We start from the raw sequence: 11,519 nt of genomic DNA on the forward strand, positions 1-11,519 counted from the left end.
CTTTTTGGTGAAATTTTTTTCATGTAAATGTTGTTTCTTTGTGGATTCTGAATGTCAGTCTTTTGTCAGATGGGTAGATTGCAAAAATTTTCTCCCATTCTGTAGCTTTCCTGTTCACTCAAATGGTAGTTTCTTTGGCCGTGCAGAAGCTCTTTAGTTGAATTAGATTTCATTTGTCTATTTTAGCTTTGGTTGTCATTGCTTTTGGTGTTTTAGTCATGAAGTCCTTGCCCATTTCCTATGTCATGAATGGTATTGGCTAGGTTTTCCTCTAGGGTTTTTATGGTTTTAGGTCTAATATTTAAGTCTTTAATCCATTTTGAATTAATTTTTGTGTAAGGTGTAATTAAGGGATCCAGTTTCAACTTCCTGCAAATGGCCAGCCAGTTTTCCCAGCACCATTTATTAAACAGGGACTCCTTTCCCCATTTCTTCTTTTTGTCAGGTTTGTCAAGGATAAGATGATTATAGATGTGTGTTTTTATTTCTGAGGCCTCTCTTTTGATCCATTGGTCAATATATCTGTTTTGGTAACAGTACCATGCAGTTTTGGTTACTGTAGCCTTGTAGTATAGTTTGAAGTCAGGTAGCGTGATGCCTACAGCTTTGTTCTTTTTGCTTAGGATTGTCTTGGCAATGTGGGCTTTTTTTTTCTTCCATATGAATTTTAAAGTAGTTTTTTCCAATTCTGTGAAGAAAGTCTTGTTAGCTTGTTGGGGATTACCCTGAATGCATAAATTACTTTGGGTACAATGGCCATTTTCAAGATATTGATTCTTCTTATCCATGAGCATAGAATATTCTTCCACTTGTTTGTGTCCTTTTTTATTTCGTTGAACAGCGGTTTGTCGTTCTCCTTGAACAGGTCCTTCACATCCCTTGTATGTTTCATTCCTACATATTTTATTCTCTTTGTACCAATTTTGAATGGGAATCCACTCATGATTTGGCTCTCTGTTTGTCTGTTAATGGTGTATAGGAATGCTTGCCATTTTTGCACATTTATTTTTGTATCCTGAGACTTTACTGAAGTTGCTTATCAGCTTAAGGAGGTTTGCGATGAGAGGACAGGGTTTTCTAAATATACAATCATGTCATCAGAAAACAGGGACAATTTGACTTACTCATTTCCTAATTGAATACTCTTTATTTCTTTCTCTTGTCTGATGGCCCTGGCCAGAACTTCCAACACTATCTTGAATAGAAGTGAGCACCCTTGTCAAGAGAAGGCATCCTTGTCTTGTGCCGGTTTTCATAGGAAATGCTTCCAGTATTTTCCCACTCAGTATGATATTGGCTGTGGGCTTGTCACAGGGAGCTTTTATTATTTCAAGATACATTTCTATCAATACCTACTTTATTGAGAGTTTTTAGCATGAAGGGCTGTTGTATTTTGTTGAAGGCTTTTCTGCATCTGTTGAGATAATCATGTGGTTTTTGTCATTGGTACTGTTTATGTGATGGATTATATTTATTGATTTGTGTATGTTGAATCAGACTTGCATCCAAGGGATGAAGCTTACATGATCATGGTAGAAAAGTTTTTTGATGTGCTGGTGGATTCTGTTTGCCAGTATTTAATGAGGATTTTTGCATTGATGTTCTTCAGGGATATTGGTCTAAAATTCTCTTTTTTTATTGGCATCAGAATGATGTTGACCTCATAAAATGTGTTAGGGATGATTTCCTCTTTTTTATTGATTGGAATAGTTTCAGAAGGAATGGTACCATCTCCTCTTTGTACATCTGGTAGAATTCGGCTGTGAATCAAACTGGTCCTGGACTTTTGTTTTCGGTTGGTAGTCTATTAATTATTTCCTCAATTTCAGAGCCTGTTATTGATCTATTCAGAGATCCAATTCTTCCTGCTTTTGCTTTGGGAGGGTTTATTTGTCCAGGAATTTATCCACTTCCTCTAGAATTTCTAGTTTATTTGCATTGAGGTGTTTACAGTTTTCTCTGATGCTAGTTTGTATTTCTGTAGGGTCGGTGATGATATCCCACTTTTCATTTTTATTGCATCTATTTGATTCTTCTCTCTTTTCTTCTTTATTAGTCTTGCTAGTGGTCCATCAATTTGGTTGATCTTTTCAAAAAACCAGTTCTTGATTTCATTGATTTTTCAAAGGGTTTTTCATTTTTGTCTCCATCTCTTTCAGTGTTGCTCTCATCTTAGTTTTTTCTTGCCTTCTCCAAGCTTTAGATTTTGTTTCATCTTGCTTTGCTAGTTCTTTTAATTGTGATGTTAGGGTGTCAGTTTTCCTGCTTTTTCTTGTGTGTTTAGTGCCACACATTTCCCTCTACACACTACTTTAAATGTATCCCAGAGATTCTGGTAAATTGTGTCATTTTTCTCATTGGTTTCAAAGAACATCTTTGTTTCTGGTTTCATTTCGTTTCTTACCCAGCAGTCATTAAGGATCAAGTTGCTCGGTTTTCACATAGTTGTGAAGTTATCAGTGAATTTCTTAATCCTCAGTTCTAATTTGATTGCACTGTGGTCTGAGAGACAGTTTGCTGTGATTTCTGTTCTTTTACATTTGCTGAGGAGTGTTTTACTTCCAGTTATGTAGTCAATTTTAGAATAAGTGTAATGTGTTCTGTAGATATCTATTAGGTCTGCTTATTGCAGACCTGAGTTTAGGTCCTGAATATCCTTGTTGATCTTCTGTCTTATTGATCTGTCTAATACTGACTGTGAGGTGTTAAAATCTCCCATTATGATTGCATGGGAGTCTAAATCTCTTTGTAAGTCTCTAAGGACTTGCTTTATGAATCTGGGTGCTCTTGTATTGGATGAATACATATTTAGGATACTTAGCTCTTCTTCATGAATTGATCCTTTTACCATTATGTAATGGCCTTCTTTGTCTCTTTTGATCTTTGTTGGTTAAATGTCTGTTTTATCAGAATAGGATTGCAACCGCTGCTTTCTTTTCCTTTTTCTTTTTTTTTTTTTTTTTGCTTTCCATATACTTGGTAGATCTTCTTCCATCCCTTTATTTTGAGCCTATGTGCATCATTGCATACGAGATGGGTCTCCTGAATACAGCACACTGATTTTTCTTGACTCTTTATCCAATCTGCCAGTCTGTGTCTTTTAATTGGGGCATTTAGACCATTTACATTTAAGGTTAATATTGTTGTCTGTGAATTTGATCCTGTCATTATGACGTTTGCTGGGTAGTTTGCCCGTTAATTAATGCAGTCTCTTCATAGCACTGATGGTCTTTACAATTTGGCATGTTTTTGCACTGGCTGGTACCAATTGTTTCTTTCCAAATTTAGTGCTTCCTTCATGAGCTCTTGTAAGGCAGGCCTGGTGGTGACAAAATCTCTCAGAATTTGCTTCTCTGTAAAGGATGTTATTTCTCCTTCACTTACAAAGTTTACTTTGGCTGGATATGAAATTCTGGGTTGAAAATTCTTTTCTTTAAAAATGTTAAATGTTGGCCCCCACTCTCTTCTGGCTTCTAGGGTTTCTCCCAAGAGATTCACCGTTAGTTTGATGGACTTACCTTTGTGGGTAACTCAAACTTTCTCTCTGGCTGCCCTTAATATTTTTCCTTCATTTCAACCTTGGTGAACCTGACAATTATGTGTCTTCATGTTGCTCTTCTCGAGGAGTGTCTTCGGGGTGTTTTCTGTATTTCCTGAGTTTGAATGTTGTCCTATCTGGCTAGGTTGGGGAAGTTTTCCTGGATGATATCCTGAAGATTGTTTTCCAGCTTGGTTCCATTCTTTCCATCACTTTCAGGTACACCAATCAAATGTAGATTTGGTCGTTTCACTTAGTCCCATATTTTTTGAGGCTTTGTTTATTTCTTTTTGCTCTGTTATCTCTAACCTTGTCTTCTTGTTTTATTAATGTAATCTTTAGTCACTGATATCCTTTCTTCCACTTGATTGAATCAGCTAATGAAGCTTGTGGTATGTGTCACAAAGTCCTTGTGCCATGGTTTTCAACTCCATTAAATCATGTAAGGTCTTCTCTACATTGTGTATTTGAGTTAGCCCTTCATCTAATCTTTTTTCAAGGTTTTTAGCTTTCTTGTGATGGTTTTGAACATGCTACTTTAGTTTGGAGAAGTTTGTTATTACTTACCTTCTGGAGCCTACTTCTGTCAACTTGTCAAAGTGATTCTCCATCGGGTTTTGTTCTGTTGTTTGTGAGCAGCTGTAATCCTTTGGAGGAGAAGAGGTACTCTCATTTTTAGAATTTTCAGCTTTTCTGCTCTAATTTCTCCCCATCTTTGTGGTTTTATCTACCTTGGATTTTTGAAGTTGGTGATCTACAGATGGGGTTCTGCATAGATGACATTTTTGTTGGTGTTGCTGCTATTCCTGTTTCTTAGTTTTCCTTCTAACAGTCAGGTCCCTCAGCTGCAGTTCTGTTGGAGTTTTGTGGAGTTTCAATACAGATTCTGTTTACTTGTGTATCACCAGCAGAGGCTGCAGAACAGCAAATATTGCAGAACAGCAAATATTGATGCATGATCATTCCTCTGGAAGCTTCATCCCAAAGGAGCTGCCACCTATATGAGGTGTCTGTTGACCCCTACTTGGAGGTGTCTCCCAGTTAGGCTACATGGGGATCAGGGACCCACTTCAGGAGGCAGTCTGTCCATTCTCTGCACTCAAACAGCATTCTAGGAGAACCACTGCCCTCTTCAGAGCTGTCAGACGGGGACGTTTAAGTCTGCAGAAGCTGTCTGTTGCCTTTTTTCAGCTATCCCCTGCCCACAGAGGTGGAGTCTTGAGGCAGTAGCCCTTGTTGAGCTGTGGTGGTCTCCACCTAGTTTGAGCTTCCTGGGTGCTGTGTTTACCTACTCAAGCCTTAGCAATGATGGATGCCTCTCTACCAGCTAGGCTGCCACCTCAGAGCTTGATCTCAGAATGCTGTGCTAGCAGTTACCAAGGCTCTGTGAGTGTGGGACCTGCCAAGCAAGGCGTGGGAGAGAATCTTTTTGTCTGCCAGTTGCAAAGACCTTGGGAAAAGTGCAGTATTTGGATGGGGGTGTCCTGTTTTTCCAAGTAGTTTGTCACAACTTCCCTTTTCTAGGAAAGGGAAATCTTCTGATCCCTTTTGCATCCCAGGTGGGGTGACTCCCCAACCTGCTTTAGCTCTCCCTCAATGGGCTGCACCCATGTCCAACCAGTCCCAGTGAGAAGAACCAGGTACCTCAGTTGGAAATGCAGAAGTCACTCATCTTCTATGTCGATCATGCTGAGAGCTGCAGACTGGAGCTCTTCCTATTTGACCATCTTGGAACACCCTCATAAAAATAAACAGGATGCATTTTTAAAGGTTTTTTTTTTTTTTTTTTTTTTTTTTTTTAGATGGAGTCTCATTCTGTCACCCAGGCTGCAGTACAGTGGCATGATTCAGGCTTACTGCAAGCTCCGCCACCTGGGTTCATGTCATTCTCTGGCCTCAGGCTCCCAAGTATCTGGGACTACAGGCACCTGCCACCACGCCTGGCTAATTGTTTGTATTTTTAGTAGAGATGGGGTTTCACCATGTTTGCCAGGATGATCTTGATCTTGTCACATTGTGATCTGCCCCCCTCAGCCTCTCAAAGTGCTCAGATTACAGGCATGAGCTACTGTGCTTGGCCCAAGGTAAATTCTCTATTTAAGTGCTCATACGTCCAGTTTTGAACACATACTTTAAACCTGTATTACAGATAAACATGAATTGCAGGGTTTTCTTGTTTTCTTCACCCACTTCCCTGTCCCTTTCAATGAGCTGGCTGTGAGATCACTTACACCAGAGATCTGAGGCTCAGGACTGGCTCAAGGGGTGTTGTGGGTGCCCCTCTGCATTTAAAGGTCACTGTGTGGCAGGGTCAGGTCTTTGGCTGGAGAAAAGTGCATTGTGTTCCCAGAGGAGGACTTGGTCAGTTGATTTGAGAAACAACACAAGCACTAATATTTGGAATGCCCCAGGTTAGTGTTGGGGAAGCCAGCCCCACACCACCTGATGGGTACCCCAATACTGACAGAGACAAAAGAGTTGGAAAGAGACAGAATAACTGCTTAAAAGATGGGTCCAGGGGTCTGGAGCATAGGAGGCTTGCTTACAGCCCAGATCTCTAGGGCTCCACCCAATTTATTGGTTTACAAGCTCTTTGTTCTCAGGGCAGTTGTGAGGATGAGGAAGGGATGAGGAGAAGGATTAGTCAGTGAAGGAGAACTCGTGAATCATTCAATAAGATGTATAGTGGTGGCAGTTTCTCTGAATTTCCTAGAGCGAAGGTGTATGTCCAAATTACTTAAGATCTTTAAATTATCGGGGCTGAAACAGTTCAGAGTGGGTTTCAGGAAGAGCAAAGATGTTTGATTATGCTCTAGTGCTTCAAGGGAGTGTTATCTCCCTGAGCAACCTGTGGAATGCTGCTGAGCAGTTATGCTCTCAGGGCATATAGACTTGAAGGCAATAAGACTTTTCTCCACAGAAGCTGCCCATGGCTCCCCATGGATGTCTCACAGAGGGTAGACCAACTCACCTGGCACCTGAGAAACTCTCTTTTCCAATTACAGATTGTTGGTTTAGACTAAAAGCAGTAAAAGAGATAAACAAACCATATCGGAGTGGCCTTGTGGTGACAGCATTTTCTGGCTGGGCCTCAGAGTCCCACAAAACCTCCCCTGCCATCTGATCTCTTTTAGAGGGACATGAATAAAATGGACCACTCAAGGACCATCACAACCACTGGGCTTGGCCTTGGACTTTCCAGGAGACAAGAACATTTGAAAGCCACTGACTGCCAGATACTGTCATCCTATGGGCCATGGGACCATCTCACCTATTCAGTTCCCCTCTACCATCTAGTAGCGAGTTGGGCATGGAGTGGGCATAGGGATGACAGGGCCCTGTCATGGTGATCAAGTCAGATCCCAGGGAGGAGAAAACCACCAGCAAGGAGCCCATGTCAGGGGCAGGTTTGGGGAGCAGCTTTCTCTAACCTTACACTTGCTCCTGCTGCCTGACTCATCACCTGAATTAACATATATATTTGGAGAATGGAGACAACAAACTTAGAACAATACACACAGGCCTGCCACCTAAAGACAAACCCACCTGTCATTGTGGGGTGTTTATTTTTATTATTTTCTTTGTTTTACTCTTCTCATGTTTCTGATACATATCAGTGCCTTTTGAGCACCCTCCCTGCACTCTGTGATCTTCCTTTGATGAAGAGGATCCTTTAAGGATAAGAAAAGTATATAGGTTGGCCAGCTGTGGCTCTGGTCTACATGTGGGGTAGGCCTACATCTTGGCTGGCCTTCACACCATGTGCACATTTGCTCCTTCATTTCACATAACATTATGACTATAGCATCTTTCTTGACACCTCATGTGCCTGCTTATATTTAGATCCTGCACTGCCCAGGTGTGTGACCCTAGGCAGATTCATGTGACATCTCACCTGTACAACAGGGATGCTGCCAGGACCTGAAATGGGGATTGTTGAAAAAGGTTAAGGGGCGGTGGTTATCAAAAGCTTGAGTACCATTGAGACGCAGTGAGCATTCACAACATACCAATTCTTTTTTTTACCAACTGTTGCCTAATAGTTCTTTAGGATAAACTGTCGTTTATTCACATAACTAGTAAGCTCTTGTTAATTGTTTTCCTAGTTTCAAAACTGGAGAACAATACTTCATTGAAAGTCATTGTAAATAAAGTGCTAACATATTATCGTTTTCCAGTAATAGGCTTTATTAAGTGCCTCAGGGTGGCCAGGTCAATCAGAGCCTGGACAAAGTCTTTGCAACCACAGGGAAAATGGTAAAGGCATTGCAATTTGTGATATCCTGGAGCCCACAGCCACTAGTAGCCAAATTGAAACAGGAACCCACATTCCTAGCTTGGCTTCAGTTTCTTTCCAGGTCTTACTGAGAGGTGAAGCCAGGTTTCTGGGTCGGTGGGGACTTGGGGAAGTTTTCTGTCTAGCTGAAGGATTGTGAACACACCAATCAGCACTCTGTGTCAGGCTAAAGGTTTGTAATTGCACCAATCAGTGCTCTGTGTCTAGCTAATTGGGTGGGGACTTGGATAACTTTTGTGTCTAGCTAAAGGATTGTAAACACCCCAATCAGCCCTCTGTGTCTAACTGAAGGTTTGTAAATGCACCAGTCAGCACTCGGTCAAAACGGACCAATCAGATCTCAGTAAAATGGACTAATCAGTACTCCGTAAAATGGACCAAGCTGTGCTCTGTATAATGGACCAATCAATGCTCTGTAAAATGGAACAACCAGCAGGACATGGGTGAGGCCAAATAAGGGAGTAAAACCTGGCCACCTGAGCCAGCAGTGGCAACCGGCTTCGGTCCCCTTCCATGCTGTGGAAGATTTTCTCTTGCTCTTCACAATAAATCTTGCTGCTCCTCACTCTTTGGGGCAGCACTGCCTTTATGAGCTGTAACACTCACCATGAAGGTCTACAGCTTCACTCCTGAAGTCTGTGATAACACGAACCCACCAGAAGGAAGAAACTCGACACATCCGAACATCAGAAGGAACAAATTCCCGACACACTATGTTTAAGAACTATAACACTCACCATGAGGGCTCGCGGCTTCATTCTTGAAGTCAGTGAGACCAAGAACCCACGAATTCTGGACACAGTACTGCTCTGGCCTGAGAGAGCCTCTGCCCAAAAAACATGGTGTCCTCTGTGTCCCCCAGGTCACTGCAAGGTGGCGAGATGTACCAGTAGGGGCACGACCATGATGCTCCCACCCTCCTCTTCATCTTTCCTGGTCCTTTCCTCTGCCCACTGGTTGCTTGCAGTAACATGCTAGAGCCCTCTGTGGCTGCACCTGAATCATGGCTGATGCCTCTACCACTGGCATCCTCCAAGGAAGCTTCCTTCCAGACTCGGCAGTTGGTCTACAGTTAGGGGCTGGACTTCATGATGCACACTGCAGACACCTCTGCGGCTGTGTCTATTGATACCTTCGGTGATGCCTACATGTGGATCTCCTTTGACAGATCTTGATTGAGTTTTTGAGCTGGATATTGTGACTACTCGGTTCTTGTTTTGTTTTAAGGGAGAGGAAGTGGGGTAGAACCAGGATTTCCTGCTGGAATCTGTGATATTTAATTAGGCTTCAAACCAGCAGAGCTGGAACAAAGACTCTTCCTAGAGTCTCTGACACCGCAAATTATTTCTCATATATTTCATTTTGCACATTATGCACATGACTGAAAAATACAGAAGTGAGGCAAGAGTTACACAGAAGGAGCTGCCACCATGTGCACTTAACCCTAGTGCCCTGAATTACCTGTTAACACCAGGTACAACAGAGGAAGGCTGAGCTTCTTAGACTCCTGACCTTTCATCCACTCTCAGCCAATGGTAGGCATATCATGAGTTTAGTTTCTTTCTTAGTGATCGTTGAAGTTGTAAGCAACTGTAGAATATATATATTTAGATATCTATTTCATCAGTCCAATACAAGACAATCTTGAGACTTTCCTCTTATAGGGAGTATATTGGCATTGTGAATTCAACTACATTTCTTAGTATTCTATGGGTAATAGATATTTTGTCTTTAGCTTTCTGTTTTCTTGGAGTTTCTAATTGCCTTTTCTTCTTTCCATTTTAAATTAAACTGTCTACTTTTATCACATCCTTAATGTCTTCCCACATTTCTAACCTCCCATCTGAAAAGTCACTGCTGGACACCTTCCTTTTTCCCTTTCCCACCTAACCAACATCGCTCTAGGACTGAGGTGGATCTGTCATTCCCAGAGCTTTTATAATTGCCTCTCCAGGTTTTTACGTGTGAAATTCTATTTCGCTACTGCAGCTTTGGAACAAATCTCCCAGAGAGCTAGACAGTTTTCTTATGATTTATTTTTTTAATTGTATGTGCTTTTGAAATGTATTTCAGATTCTCTCTTCCATTTTTTTTGAAAGCTACACATTTTAAGAGAATTTCAAGCTATCTTTCCTAATCTCTGGATTTTCCTCTTATCTTCCTAAATTTTGTTACTTTCCTTGAATGCAATATTTCATACTTCTCTGAGACTTTAAGGAGCATGGGTTTTGAACTTTCCTTGAATAGAGGTGATGGGGCCAGAAGGAAGAAGGAATTTAAAGGCTCATTTCTCTGGAGATGGGTTGTCTGTTTGATCATATTTGTCTTTTTTTTCAGTGTTTTAAATTGTTGGACACTCATGTTTGCCGGTGCAATTAGTACTAAGGCTGAAATGGGGATGGTCACAGACTCATTTCATATTGGGACAAGAGGAACTGGCCTTCAAACCAGGGGCCTACACATGGGAAGTATAATTTCCTCTGGGAATCCCTAAGCTTCCTTGTTTCCTCTGCAGAAACCTTTACCTTCGGTTGCCCTGCTGCTGCCTTGGCATCGTGATGCTCTTCCTCTACTTGCCCAACTGTGGACATTGTGCTCATGGCTTTTCCCTTCTCTTTTTCTTGAAGAGAGAAGATGCAACCCATTTCTCTACTATGATGGAACCAGAATGTCCACATTAGAACTTGAACATTATTTCCTCTACATCAGAGGGCATGTTAGCCTCTCCATGAAAAAGGAAATAGCAGAAAACAGACACATGGACAGGAAGGTCACTTTGACCTGTAAAGGTCTTAAGGGGCAGCTGGGTACTGTGTCAGGTGGTCACTCTTCCATGCAGAAGGAAGGACTGTGTGAGCCTTTCTGTCAGACCTGTTCTGTTTCTGAGCTCAGGGCCAACTGAATTCTCATTGTACAGACTCATGCATTGAAAAAAGAAAGAACCTGCCTTCTCAGGCCTCCTGCCCATCCTTATTCTTAGCCCCAGATTGTGATTCCTTATTTAAAAACAGCTTCATTGATGTGTGATCGGTATATGGTAAACTGCACATGGGTAGACAGAAGAACTGATGATTTTCTCCATGTGAGTATTCCATTCACCACAAGGCTGCAAGTGTGATGAGGTCATGAAAACGTATCTTACTCCCAGCAATAATGATCTCTCACTGGCCACCCTATGACCACCTACCTTCTTCTTCCACTAAAAAGTAGTGGTATTTTATAGAATTACATGTAAATACAATATGTACTTGGGTCTTTCTGAATTGTTCTGATCTGGCTTCTTTTATTCAGCAGAACGACTTTAAGAGCCACACTGTTCTGAGTGCATCAACAGTCCATTCCTTTTCATGATGAGCCACATGCCATGGTGTGGATATGCCACAGCTTGTTCACCCTTCTTCTGCTTATGGGCATTTGGGAGCTCCTGGTTTGGCACCATTATGTGTAAGGATGTCATGAATATTTCTTTATGTATGTGGCCTGTGAACTTGCCTTCATTTCTCATGGTTCATTCGCAGGAGTGCATTGGCCACACCATGTGATGCTAGGTAGTGTTGACCTTGCTAAGGGACCAGTGATCTTTGTCCTAACAGTTTGATCCATTTCCTGTTTTCTCTCTTGCTACCTATGATTTAGTCATACTAACCTCTTGTCTCCTTCACCTCCAGGGTGATAACTTCTTAG

The sequence above is a fragment of the Gorilla gorilla genome, chromosome Y (genome assembly GCF_029281585.2).
Source record: "Gorilla gorilla gorilla isolate KB3781 chromosome Y, NHGRI_mGorGor1-v2.1_pri, whole genome shotgun sequence".
Classification (NCBI taxonomy): Eukaryota; Metazoa; Chordata; class Mammalia; order Primates; family Hominidae; genus Gorilla; species Gorilla gorilla.